At 39.8% G+C, this 13,732-nt stretch overlaps 1 protein-coding gene across 5 annotated transcripts in view; it reads right to left on the bottom strand.

Annotated features, from left to right (window-relative positions):
- NR2C1 (nuclear receptor subfamily 2 group C member 1) overlaps window positions 1-8,214 on the bottom strand; it is a 46,836-nt gene extending 38,622 nt beyond the window's left edge. For 3 of the 5 annotated variants that reach the window (XM_061639548.1, XM_061639552.1, XM_061639553.1), the window contains exons 1-2: window positions 7,993-8,214; window positions 1,223-1,278 (exon numbers count right to left, since the gene is read on the bottom strand). The gene's annotated coding sequence lies outside the window, so the exon portion shown is untranslated. Of the gene's footprint in view, window positions 1-1,222; window positions 1,279-7,387; window positions 7,654-7,992 lie in introns of those variants that run through there. The other 2 variants (XM_061639550.1, XM_061639549.1) reach the window with 2 other exon arrangements.
- Window positions 8,215-13,732: the final 5,518 nt, after the last annotated feature.

Genomic DNA, 13,732 nt, shown 5'->3' with positions numbered 1-13,732 from the left:
CACTAAACAAACATTCTGGTTTGCAGCTCTGTAGATGCACCTAACTGCTTTCAACAGTCTAATGCGGCATTACAATTTGACCTAACCAGCAGGTGACAGAAGTACATGGAAGAAGAAGCGGTTGTGGCCATGTGACTTCTCAGTAGGCCACTGGGTACAGCACCACTCTCTTACCACCTCAAATCCTCACCACATAGTAAAACTAGTTGCTTACTAGGGACCTTATCCATACAGGATCATAGCGCAAATGTTCTCCAGTTCTACAGAAAACAATTTACCAATTACCTGTCAGTTATAAGTGAAATGTTTTCATAAAGTTCCCTCTGGATAACCTTTATACACATCATCTATAGACCTCCTGAAAACAATCAGCATAATCATCTGGGACAAAGGTTATGACTGTAATTAATTCTGTTGGAAAGCTTCAAGACAATAATCATAGTGTAATTAATATTTATTAGTTTTCACTGCTATAATCTTCTAGCGCTCTGTGAAAAGGGTAATCAATTCATGTTTTCAAAAAGCTGGAACACTGACAAATTGATAGAATATTTCTGTTGTAGTTGACCTTGACATTTTATGCACTTGTAAATACAGTCAAAATGCATCTTTTAAATGTTGCTTAAAACTGAAAACTAGTCATTTTGTTCAAATCCATCAATCACAATAGGAAAATGGATTCTCTCTTGTATAAACTATTTTGATTGAGTTTTCAAGTTTGATCTGTTTTATATAAGCTCTTGTTGGATTTGTTTCAGATGACTCTGTGTGCGTGTGTGCGTGTGTGCATGCACAAGAGATGCACTAATGTGTTATGACAGTGAAAATACATTCCCGTGCCCCAAATAATCGACAAATGTCAGAACTCAAGAGGGAAGCAGGCCTGATCCTTAGCATGGCATGCTGGTAGGCTCCCTCCTCTAGTTCTCTGCAGAGAATTCAAAAGAGGGGACCTTTGTTGGATTCACAGGAAAAGGAAGGGACAACCACGTTCACAGATCCTTGGCCAAGTGCCCTATAACCAAAATATATGGAATATATAGGGAGTGAAATCCTGTACTTCCACTGGAGCTTCAAATACTCATGTCATCACTGCAAATAAGTTTTAGGGAAGCTGAAGCCTGGACAAAGTGACTATGGAGCAAATTAAGAGACTCATGCCTTTGCATTAAAAAAAATCATAATGCAGTTAAGGATATATACAAGTTAGCATTCTGCTTACCCAGATACAAATGCTATATTCCACTTCCTGTACGCATAATCACTTTATGGAGACACCTATGATAAAATAAAAAGAAAATTTTTTAGTTTCAAAGACCTTACTGGAATTGTTTACAGAATGAACATGGACAGTAGGCTTCAACTCATCAGTTATCTTAGGTTTCTGGGAAGACTTTTGTACACACGAAACATCTGTTTGGTGCACATAAAGCTGGACAGCCTTCAGATATTTTGTAAACCAAGAGATAAAATAGCTGAAGAAATATTTTGTTTCTTAAGTGTTGTGCTAAATTTTAATCAAGCTCAAATTTTGTATCAAATTGTATCCCAACATGTAGACCAAGGTAATCCAAGTGGATCAGAAATTCAGTTTTAACCTGTCAACTATATCATCCTATTAATCAGGTAGAAACCACTTTGGAGGTGGGGATTTTCTCAGGTGGAATTTCCTGATAACACTATTTGCCATGATTCATAACCAGTAAGATGCATCTATGATTGGAAAACCAACTGATGCATAATTAATATTATTAAACCACTCAAACGATTTTAAATAATATGTTAATTTTACATTTCTTTAATACTAAAAATATTTACCACATCTTACTGGCAAACTGGTATGGCACATACTTTCACTCTGAAAGCCATCCAAGTTAGTGCCCATCACTGCTTCTTCTGGGAGCAAATTCCAGTTTAACTATGGGCTGCATGAAGAAGTACTTTCTTTGTCTGTTAGCTTGGATAGCTTAAAAGAGGTTTAGACAAATATGTGGAAGATCAGCCACGATGGCTATGCTCTGACCCCACCCTCGGAAGCAGCATGCTTCTGAATATCAGCTGCTGGAAACCTCAGGAGGGGAGAGTGCTCTTGCACGCCTGTCCTGCTTATGGTCTTCCCATAGGCATCCGGTTGGCCACTGTGAGAACAAGATACTGGACTAGAGGCACCACTGGCCTGATCCAGCAGGCTCTTTTTCTTCCGTTCTTCTTTTCCTTAACATGTCAAAGGACAAAGTATCTGCATGAAGCTCTTTCATATCTTGGCATACTAAACCAAGATTTGATCATCTAAAAGTAGTCATTATGTGACTTCCGGGAAGGGTTGCTTTGCCTGTGCTGCCTCTGAGTCGAGCTCTCGTCTCAGAAGAAGCTTTTTCAGCTTTAAAATCAGTCAAAACGTTCTTTTTGACTGGTAAAGATTTTCTCCCGGGCAGGGAGAAACGTAGAGATTAACCACAAAGCCTGTTTTTGTGGGGAGGACTGGATTTCATTTATTTATGAGAGAAGGTTCAAACTGCAATGCCAGACGGACTTTCATCAAGCTCTAGCTGATTACAGCGACACGTTTATCTTTTCTTCAAAGAAAAACGGACTCTAACAGGCAGACAAGCATCCTTCTTTCTATTTTCTTTTTTCACTTGGTTTAAATTGTTGCAGCAAAAAAGAGATTTGTCAATGAATCAGCTGTGAAGAACTTCTGGGTGAGTTATGGCTTTTCTCTTTCACTCACGAAATTAAGGAGGAAAGAAATCGAAAAAGCTTATATTTGTTTTTATTGCAAAAAGCTGTCCTGGAGGTGCATTCTAAAGATACCAACGGAAGAGGGATTTCTATTTCGAGGAGGGGAAAAAAATATATATATATTTTTTGGTCTATTTCATTTTGACGAATCTGCTTGTTCACGACACCACTAATTGTTTTGATGTTGGGAACTAAGTTTGTTTTGTATTCCTGAACACATAAAAGATAAGGCAGGCTGTACTGTCTACACTGATGTCAGCAAGCCTGGAATATTAACCCAATTGTGGCTGAAATGATTTTTGTTTCTGTGGTTTTAAGAATGGCAACCAGGAAAGTGATTGAGACCATGGAAGAAATTATGTTTCAGAAAATAATGGGTGAGATTGAGATAACGAAACAAACCCTGAGACAGGGTAGACAGGAGATGAAAATTGAATTTAACAAAATGATGCAGGAGCTTAAAGAAATAGGGGATTCTGTGAGAGAGGAGTTTGATGGGATTAGAGATGAGAAAAGAAAAATTAAAGGGAAGCTACAAGCCCTGGAGATTGGAACAAATGTGAAATTGGAAAAAGATTTGGAGTTTATGGATGTTAGAAATAAAGTTTACTGTTTGGAATTCAACGTTGTCTCTGAAGAAATTAATGAAGATTTTGGTGGTAAAGTTATCAATGTCTTGGATAATTTTCTGGACTGGAATGATGTGATCACATAGAAAAAATCTATGGAGTTGGCTACAGATATGTGACAGTGGAGAAACTCTTAAGAGATGAGCCAGTGCATTTTGTAAAAAAGAAGAACAGAGATATGACTTTGCAGCAATATTTCAGCAACATATTCAGAATTCTTGACTGGAATGATGTGATGGGGCTTGACACAGAAAAAATTTATGGAATTAACTACAAATATGTGACAATGGAAAAACTTTTAAGAGATGAGCCAGTGCATTTTGTAAAAAAGAAGAGCAGAGATGTGACTTTACAACAATATTTCAGCAACATATTCAGAACGGATGGCAAGGACATATTTGTGATGGGGGAAATTCCCATCAGACTCTTGTTATATGACTATGGCTATGACAGCAAGATCATCATGGGATACTGATAATGGATGAATGGATACTGAAACCACTGGATTTAACAGGACTATTGAAGATGGAAGATGGAATTAATATTGATAATGGAAGAATGGTTATGGAAATTATTGGACCTAACAGATTTGACGAGATGGATTAATCGATATGTTTATTTGGACTATGGCTATGACAACAAGATTATTATGGGATACTGATAATGGAAGAATGGCTACTGAAATTACTGGACTTAACAGGATTATTGAAGATGGAAGATGGAATTAATACAGATAATGGAAGAATGGCTATTGAAATTATTGGGCCTAACAGATTTGAATCGGATGGATTAAGCGACATGTTTATTTGGAGAAAAATTGAAAGATATATCTCTCAAGGAATTGAAACCTCTCTTTGACTTTTTGTGGAAAGAATAAAGTAATGTTTATGAGATTTGATGATTAATTAAGATAACTACTGGAGGAAAGTGATTTTATAATTTTAGAGACAGGATTGTTATATATTGTAGACCTATAACTGATCTGCGACAAATCAGAAGTCAACATTTTATTTTATTGTTTGTTTTTGTTTTGTTTTGTTTTTTGTCTTTGAAAATTTGAATAAAAATTAATGATAAAAATAAAAATAAAAGTAGTCATTATGTCAGATCTTACATTTGTGTTAGTGACCTACAGTCCTGCCTTGGTTTCCCTTTAACAGATATTCTCTTCTATGTTCAAGCAGAAAATCATCAATGCAGATGGTATTCTGAATAGAGCTGTTCTTGATTCCATTATTTTTATACTGATCTTTACTGCAGATTCCAGTGCAGCCATAACTCTGATACGTATGCATCCTAATTTCAAACTTTTGGTGTGTCATTGATATGCTACTGATAAAAACAGAACATGTAAGTGCATCATATATATTTTTCCCATATTGCCCCCAAAATAGCATTAAACTCTGATTAAGATGCTGTAGTGCAGTACTTATTGTAATATTTATTAAATTATAGTTATGTTTTGGTATATATTTACACTATATATTTCTCTACATAAAACATTAAAAACTAAGCCTCAACAAGGAGGGAAACAATAAACTCAACTTTGTTTTCAGTCATTTCCAGTTTTATGCTTCATGTAAGGAGCCAAATACTGGCATGTTACAATGATGCATTTCAACTTCATCTGTTATGTAATATGATTTGGACAGCTAACACTGGACTAAAATAGAGGATCAAATGATGAATAAGAAGCCTTTGTTACCATTTGAAGCTCTATAAAATTCTTTGCTCAAAAATATACATAATCTGTTTATGCTTTCTACGTTTCAAGTTTGGCATAAATGGCACTGAAGGCTATCACCAGTATACTCTTTTTTGATAGTTAACCACAGTAGTTTACTTAATATGACACTTTGAAGAGCTACAGCTTCATGGAATACTTTAAACATTATCCATAGATGGAACAGAACTCCAGTACAACTTTCACACATGATGGCTAATATAGCATCAACACACAGGTGTGGATGTGGTGCTAGAGGTACATATTACCACCTTTGGTAGGAATGTCCTCAAATAAAGCAGATCTGGAAGGAAGCATTCAAGGAAATCTGTAGTACTATTCAGGAACCTTTATAAAATTATCTATCTATCTATCTATCTATCTATCTATCTATCTATCTATCTATCTATCTATCTATCTATCTATCTATCTATGTGAGAGCCAGTGTGATGTAGTGGTTAAGGTGTTGGACTACGACCTGAGAGACCAGGGTTCAAATCCCCACATAGCCATGAAGCTCACTGGGTGACTTTGGGCCAGTCACTGCCTCTCAGCCTCATGAAAACCCTATTCATAGGGTCGCCATAAGTCGGAATCGACTTGAAGGCAGTACTTTTTTCCCCATTTATTTGTTTGTTTGATTGATTTATATCCCATCCTTCCTCCCAGCAGGAGCTGGTACACAAATATATACAAGGTATACAAGTTGTGTACACTTGAACAGGAAAACATAATAATTAAATCCAAGGACATTCTAATATTTTTACTTGCTGTGAGACAGACTATTGCCCAAAGATGGAAAACACTGTATAGTTTAAACATTGAAACTTGGTATAGTACTGTGTGCAATAATGCAATTGTTGGGAAAAAATCACTCATAACTTGAGATCTCCACAGTGAATAAAACTTCTGATGCTTTCTCATGTTATGTGGTAGAACTTTATTATGTGGTGGAATCTTCCCCTATAGCAGTTTAAGGTAACCTTAAAAATTTGGATATGAAAAAATGCAATATAGATTGCTTCTGTTTATGTACCCATAGGGCAAAATTGTACACATATAATTGGTTGTTGTCCTCTCCTTCATGTTTTGTTTTGTGGGTTTTGTTTGTTCTTTGATATTTGTTATTTTTGTTCTCTTTTATATGCATAAAACCCAATACATTTTTTTAAAAAGTAAGTAGTAGTTTACACATAGCATGCAGTAGTCAAGCCCTTGACTACTTGAACTGGTTAAAATCGTGGTTGATATAAAAGGAGTTTACACAAAGTTTTACTGCTGCTCCTTTTTGCCACTATGAATAGTTTTGGCCATGTCCCCTGTACACTGCCCTGGAAATGTTGTGGTAGACATTCTAAAAGTATTTTAAATAAAGCATGTACAGCTCATGGAGTACAGAAGCAATCCATAAGCAATAAGTGAGCAGATATGTATGTTTATGCAAGTTAGTTATAACCCTGTATAAGGTACTACTCTTGTAAAGCAATTCTTATTATGATCTATTTTATCAAAAAAATTATACATATATGAACATAATTATAGTTTTCCTTCTTTTTAAGAACATAAGAAGAGTTTACTAAATCAGGACAATGGCCAATTTAGTCCAGCATCCTTTTCTCACAGTGGCCAACCTGATGCCTGTAGGACGTGTGAGTAAAAGCACCCTACTTGCTTGTGATTCCCAGCATCTGGCATTCAGGGGTATACTATCCCCAACAGCGGAAGTACACAAATCAGGAGAAATGGAAACAACGCCACAGAAATTTTCAATATGACTTTTTCTCACGATAAAAGATGCCCATTCATTTCACTGTGTCAAAATACCACACCCCAGAGGTTAGGCAGGGCTTGGAGCCTTCTCTGATATGTCAAGCAGGAAAATAATACCTGGAAGGCACACACTGGAATGCACTCACACCAAATGAAACTCTCGCTACCTTTGCACACAAAAACAGATGTACAGGAAAAAGGGGGCAGTAAATAACAAACTACGTTTCTATTATTGGTTCATTGCCCAAAAATCATGGAACAAAAGATGGATAAAGTGGCTTCTACTCAAGCCTAATTTTCATAAACAGCAGACGAAGCTATAAACCCGGCTCTAGACTGTACCACTATAACTACAGATACTACAGATGTTTGAACAGTACCCCACGAAAAGCCATTCCTACACATTAAAAGCGATCATATGCGAGAGAAAACGAGATCAGAACCCTTCTCTTGGACACCTATGTGCAGGAACTTGTGTTGGGAGTTTCTGTATGGAGGAATACTCAATCCGGCGAAGCCCCACCTGTAACTACAGTACAGTCACAGCTTCTCTCCCCGCTTCACCTGCCGTTTGAGAGGAGCTAGCCTCCCTCAGGGTCTAGCCAAGCAAGAGAGTCTGGCCAGAGTGAGCCAGGCGGGCACCGTTGCCGGAGCGACCAGGAGAGGGAGAGGGCCCAGCCCGCTGTCACTCTCTCACACAAAATGGCTGCTGGAGGACCAGGCTGAGAGCCTACAACCCCTCCCACATCGCACGGCGGCGGCAGGGCTGCCTGCTCCAACTCCATCGCCCTCGAGCCTCCGCAAAGCAGAGCACTGGACCTGCGGAGAGAATAGGGTCCCGGGGCGCGGCTGGGATCCGGGGAGTGGAGACACAATCCTTTCCTGTGGGTGAAAGGTCAGAGGGGCGGCGGCGGCAGGAGGAGCTGCTGCTGCTGCTGCTACCGCCACATGGGGGAACGGCGCCCTCCCACCGCTGCTGCTACTGCAGCGGCCAGACACTAAACAACAGGCCGCGACTAGAAGGGACCCTGAAGCGGCAGTGCCAGGCGAAGTCCAAACGGACCGGGAAGGCCGCGGGCGCCGCCAGAGCCGCTCCTTCCCCGTTTCCCTGCCCTCTCCGCGTCATACCTGACAGCCGTAGTGCAGCAGCGGCAGCTTCTTTGGGTTTATTTACCAGCAGAGGTTCCGGATCTGGGGGGGGTCAGAGTTCGTGACCCCGCCCCCTACGTTCGGTGCAGTCCCGTCCCGTCTCGCGTGGCGTAAACCCGTTCTGCCTTCCGCTCCCGCAGTCGCCGCCGCCGCCGCCACTACTAGCGGCGCGGCTGCGCTTGCGCAAAGCGAGTCCATGGCGAAGGCGGGGCGAGTGTCACGGTGCCGGCGGGGAAAGGGAAAGAAGAGCTTGGCTCGGATTAGGCGAGAAGACGGGGTGGCGAAATGACGGCGGGAGCGGTCTTCTGGAACCTCAGAGTCGGATTAAAAATTGGCCTGCGCGTCGTTTTCAAGCGCTCGGTCAGGTTTCTTAACTGGACAAAAAGCAGGACCTCATCGAGTGCCTAGCCGGCGACTTTGACCCTCCAGATGTTTTTTGGGGGGTTGGACTGCAGCAAGGTCAACAGGCAGGGAAGATGGGGATTGTAGTTCAGCAACATCTGGAAGGGCAAAGGTTAGCAGTCCTTGTGAAAGGAATGCAATTAGCCAGTCTTATTAGTATCCTGGAGTCTCATCAAAAGGTGATGTACACAGCTTTAAATAGACTATCCCTTGGATTTTTTGTTCATGTTTGTATACCCTGGGTGCTTAACACTGAATGATAGCTGGCAAGGAGCTGCAATATGATATAACGTATTTGCCTCCAGGATATATTTTATCCCCCTATTTGTTTAATCCATATGGAGAATATATCATACAGAAAGTGGGATTGGGCCACGATGAAAGAGGTGTGAAAATCAGAGGGAGAAATATCAGTAATTTATGATATGCAGACAGTACCATGCTACTAGCAGAAACCAGTAATGATTTGAAACGAATGCTGATGAAAGTTAAAGGGAAAATGGAAATGGACTGCCTTCAAGTCGATTCCAACTTATGGCAACCCCATGAATAGGGTTTTCATGGTAACCAGTATTCAGAGGTTTACCATTGCCTTCCTGAGGCTGAGAGCCAGTGACTGGCCCAAGGTCATCCAGTGAGCTTCGTGGCTGTGTGGGGATTCGAACCCTGGTCTCCCAGGGTTTCTAGCAACTGGTATTCAGAAGAACAGGAATGAATGTATAATCTATCTTGGATGTTGCTGTATTCCCTCACATCCTCAGCGTTGGGATAGTCCATGAGCTGCTTTGGGATGCTTAGGTGATGGTGACCAAGGATCTGGTCATACACAGTTATCCAGGAGTAAGTCACACTGAACTTTATAAGGCTTACTTCTGAGTATACATGCATGGGGGTCATTACAGTGTAAGAGTGCTTGTTACCAGCTGCTTGCGAAGATAGACCTGGCCATGGTCATTCATGCATTAGTAACGTCCACATCTGTGCGGAAACGTAGGTTGGGGAAGGGAATCAGAGTAAGATTCGAGACCTTTGTTGACCTGCTTACAATCTTGGGGAAGTCATTTGTTTCTCAGCCACAGCAGGTTGCTTTCTGTAAAAAAGATGCAGGAACAAAAGGACGCTTTAGTGTTCTGTTTTAGACATGCACCTGTGGTTTACGCAGGGACACTGGGAGAGTACAAGTCACTTGTCTTTATCTTCAGCATTCTGTTTCCAGCAGTGGCTAATCGGATCCATCTGGGTAACTTGAAGGAAATGAGAGCAACAGTATTCCCTTTTGTCCACAGCTTTGGGTATGAGCAGTGGCAGCCAGGAAGGGATCTGTTTGTCCAATGCAATTTATGTTTTTGTCTGTCTTATACATATTTGTGTCTTTGTGATGTTCCAACATTGCTAACAGATTAAAAGCCACAGCCAGTCTTTCATCTTCCCTTCCCATGGCATCTCAGGCACTTTTCTCTCAAGAGCTCTCTTATTTGGCTGAGGAATTGAAATTAGAGGAAACACTCTGAGGCTGATCTCATCAGCCTCTCCCTAGCAATAGTTGTCTCTATCTTCAGTGTCCAGAATAGATTTAGATAAGCCCATCAACCTAAGCATAATCTGTTAGAAGGAAGGGAAGGGACAGTCCAGGGAGTCCATGTTCTAAACTCTGGTAAAACATACGTAGTTTTATGTGATTGGTGGTTGATGTGGGATACACTGTTGTATAGCCTTGTATTTAACTGCTAGCCTGGCTGCCGTAGACCACAAGGAATTGCATGCTGGTGAGTGGGCTGATTGAGGAGGGATGGAGGACTTTGTCCTTTTCTGTGCCCACCACAGAAACCAAATGGGCTGCCAAAAGAGGGACTTCCCTTCCATGCCCAACATAGAGGAGGGACAGAGTCCTGCATTTCTGACTGCCCCCAGCAAGCTAGTATGGGCTTATTTTATTTGTCAAATGTATATAGCTACCCATCAATAAGTATTCCCTTGGTGGCTCACAAAACAAAGACGACCACCTACAGCAATTAAAATCGATAAGCAACAAAAATACATTAACTGCATATTTATAAATTATTTATTTACATGGCTGCTCTAGTGGCTGCTGAAGAGAACAGAGAAAGCTGCAAGAACAACCTCAGGTAAAGACAGTGCAGTAGTAGAAGCTAAAAATTCATCCAGGTATCACTTCTAGCACACTTCTGTTTTGTTTCTTTTTAAAAATACAGACTCCTTAATTCTGACTGATTTATATGCTGCTCATAATAGGACCCATGCTAGCTTTCTTTGGAAAGAAGTGAATAGGGCAGAGAAACCTTAACCATGTGGAAAAGTCTATAAAGATCATATCCTGTACTAGGTAAATCTAACAGCGGCCAGAATATTTTGAATTAAGAGGCAAGTTGAAATAATGATTTTATCAATATATGCACAGTGTTTTATGTTATTCACGAGACTATTTTTATTGTAGCTACTGGGGAGCGGGGAAGAGAGGAGAAAGAAACACTTCAAATTTATTTTGATAAAAACACAACTATAATTGCTTTGCTGTTTTAATTTGCAACATTAAAGGTTCTGTTCTTTCATTTATAGACAAGCAGTACAGCCTATAAAAATCAATTGAAACAAACCTGTTAATGCCTCTTACATGTTATGACACTTCCAGGTTTAAGACCATTGCAACCTTTTAAGGATATAAACTGAATGTTTGGAGGTTAATAATAAAGTTGTGCAGTAGTGTTTGAATGTTCCATATCACATTCCTCTGTTTTTGCAGACACTTAACAGATTGGAAACAATATTGCTTGCTTATTCTATAGTGTCTACTTGACAAGGAATGATTCCCTAAAACTAATTCATTTCCCTCAAAACTTAACATAACCATGACAATATTAATTGTATAAATCATACTCCAAAGGTAACCTCATGAAGTTGTTGTGCACTGCACATCTTTCATTTCCCTTTCCCTCTAATGGCAGCCCTATTTACCAAGGCATTTATGAAACATTTCCAAGATTCAGCACAGTTCCAGTTTCTGTTACGGGAAGAGGAAGACTGAAAAGGCCCAGAGTGCTCAACTAAAGTTTAAAGGACTCTTGTAGATTGCAACCACATTTTGTTGTTACTTTGATCATAATGCTAGCGATATTTGCCATATTATGTTTCTTTTGTAATACTGTGGAGCAGCTTTTGCCAACTTTAGTGCCTTTCAGATGTTATGGACTACAACTCCCATCAACCTCAAGGCTTTGAGTGTACCCAGTTCTTCCTTTGCAACAGTGGCTTGAATCCATTGTTTTGTGAACTCTGTGCCTTTTTCAGAAAAAGCACTACACATTCAAAAGGCACCAAATCCAAGATGGGCTGTAAAGGAAGAATCAGGAGCGCACTCAAGCTTTGGAGTGTGCTTCCAAAATTTCCTTTGTAGCCAAGGCATAGAGTTTTCTGCTGACATATGATGTCAGGTAATTGACATCCGCCTGTCAATGTGACCTGTGGAAGGTTGGCCATTTTTGGATTGCAGCCTTTGGGCTGAAAGCAGTTTCTCACTCCTGCTTTACGCAAAACTCTTGTGCTAGCAACTTCCATGGCATTTTGCTTTCATTCCTCATGCTCAGGAAGAATTCTCATGCAATCACCTTGGGGTTCAGTGTTGGATAAAAATATATAAGATACCACATACTGTTCATTGAAGTGGGACATTTTGTTTTGGTCAGATTATACCCGCTTTCTCCAACCTGGTGCATTCCAGATGATGTTGGACTCCATTGAGTCATTGAGCAGGGGGTTGGACTTGATGGCCTTATAGGCCCCTTCCAACTCTACTATTCTATGATTCCAGAGCCCATTAGCCCCAGCCTGTATGCCCAGTGGTCAGAGGTAATGGAAGCTGCTGCCCAACAACATCTGGAAGGCATCAGTTGGGGAAAGCTGCGCTATACAGGATAGTTCCTCAGTTAAAAGAACATTTGAATATATAACTAGTTCCTCTATTCAAGGCATTCAAATTTTCCCATAAAAAAAGTTGTTATGTGCCTTCAAGTAGATTACAACTTATTGCGACCCTATGAATGAGCAACCTCCAATGGCATCTGTTATAAACTACCCTGTTCAGATCTTGTAAGTTCAGGTCTGTGGCTTCCTTTATGGAATCAATCCATCTCTTGACTGGCCTAGTCCTAGTCTTCTTTTACTAATACAAAATGAGTCAAGTTTCCCCCTACCATATGTACTTAAATTTTGAGGACCATATGCTCTTCCTTAGTAGCAAGGCAATTCGGTTATTGAGGCTTTTGCTACAACCAGCCTTACACTAGAAAAAACAAAAACACTACAGATATTTTTCTTCTGCACCATAAAAATTATTAACAAAGATGTGAACAAGCAACTTGGTGATCACTGAAGTATCCTATAGTAAAATGTCCACCAGGATATTTTAGGCTTCGATACAAGAACTGCATAATTACCCCCTTCCTAATGTTCTAAATACTGTTTCCCTGACTTGTCCCTACATTGTTATAGTACTAGTTTCAATTATATATACACATTTTTCAAATATTAAATACAGTTACAATAACCTTGAGTGCTTTCATTTTAAGTAACATTTTGTTAATTATAAAAATACAGCAAAACAAACTGTAAATGGAAAAACAACGAATAGCATTCCTTGCCTATGTCATTCCCCAACATATTGTGAATTCTTGATACTGAAATTCCAGTTTCAGCTTGTATTAAAATAGTACAGAAAATAAAAAGAATTCCCATCTGAAGTCCTTAACTATCACATTCCACATCACGTATGTGAGCCTCCCGTTGGTTTTAGTATGGGTGCATGTGACTGGGTGGGGTGGACTCTCATACTAAAAACAAGCTTTTGCCTGCTTAAGTGATCTAATTCACATTTCAGAAAAGTACATTGCAGTTTAATTTTTAAATCTCTTCGGTATTTATGATTTAATATCATCTGTGGTGTAATGTTACAGGGAGAATAGAATCATTATCCTTTCAGTTTTCCTTAAAAAAAACACCCCACAGGTTCATGCCTACAAGGTTCCCTGTTTCCAGATTATGGTTTTAATCTCAGGGCTCTCGTGATGCAGGATGCCAAGGGAGGGAATACACAGAACACTTCTGCAATTATATATTAATATACCCTTTTTTGAAGTGAAATGGAACAAACAATCATTCCCTCATTGTGCTATTCAGGAACCAGCCAAGAATATATTCATACGTGTCATTTATACAAGTAAAATGTAACTATTTAGTTTAAGTGCACATATGCAAATATTCAGGATTCATGAATCTTTCTGTATGTTTAAAGGTGCCAGATGAA

The sequence above is a fragment of the Rhineura floridana genome, chromosome 8, assembly GCF_030035675.1.
Source record: "Rhineura floridana isolate rRhiFlo1 chromosome 8, rRhiFlo1.hap2, whole genome shotgun sequence".
Lineage (NCBI taxonomy): Eukaryota > Metazoa > Chordata > Lepidosauria > Squamata > Rhineuridae > Rhineura > Rhineura floridana.
The sequence above is the reverse complement of the archived record's forward strand: the minus strand, read 5'-3'. Positions and strand labels throughout refer to the sequence as shown.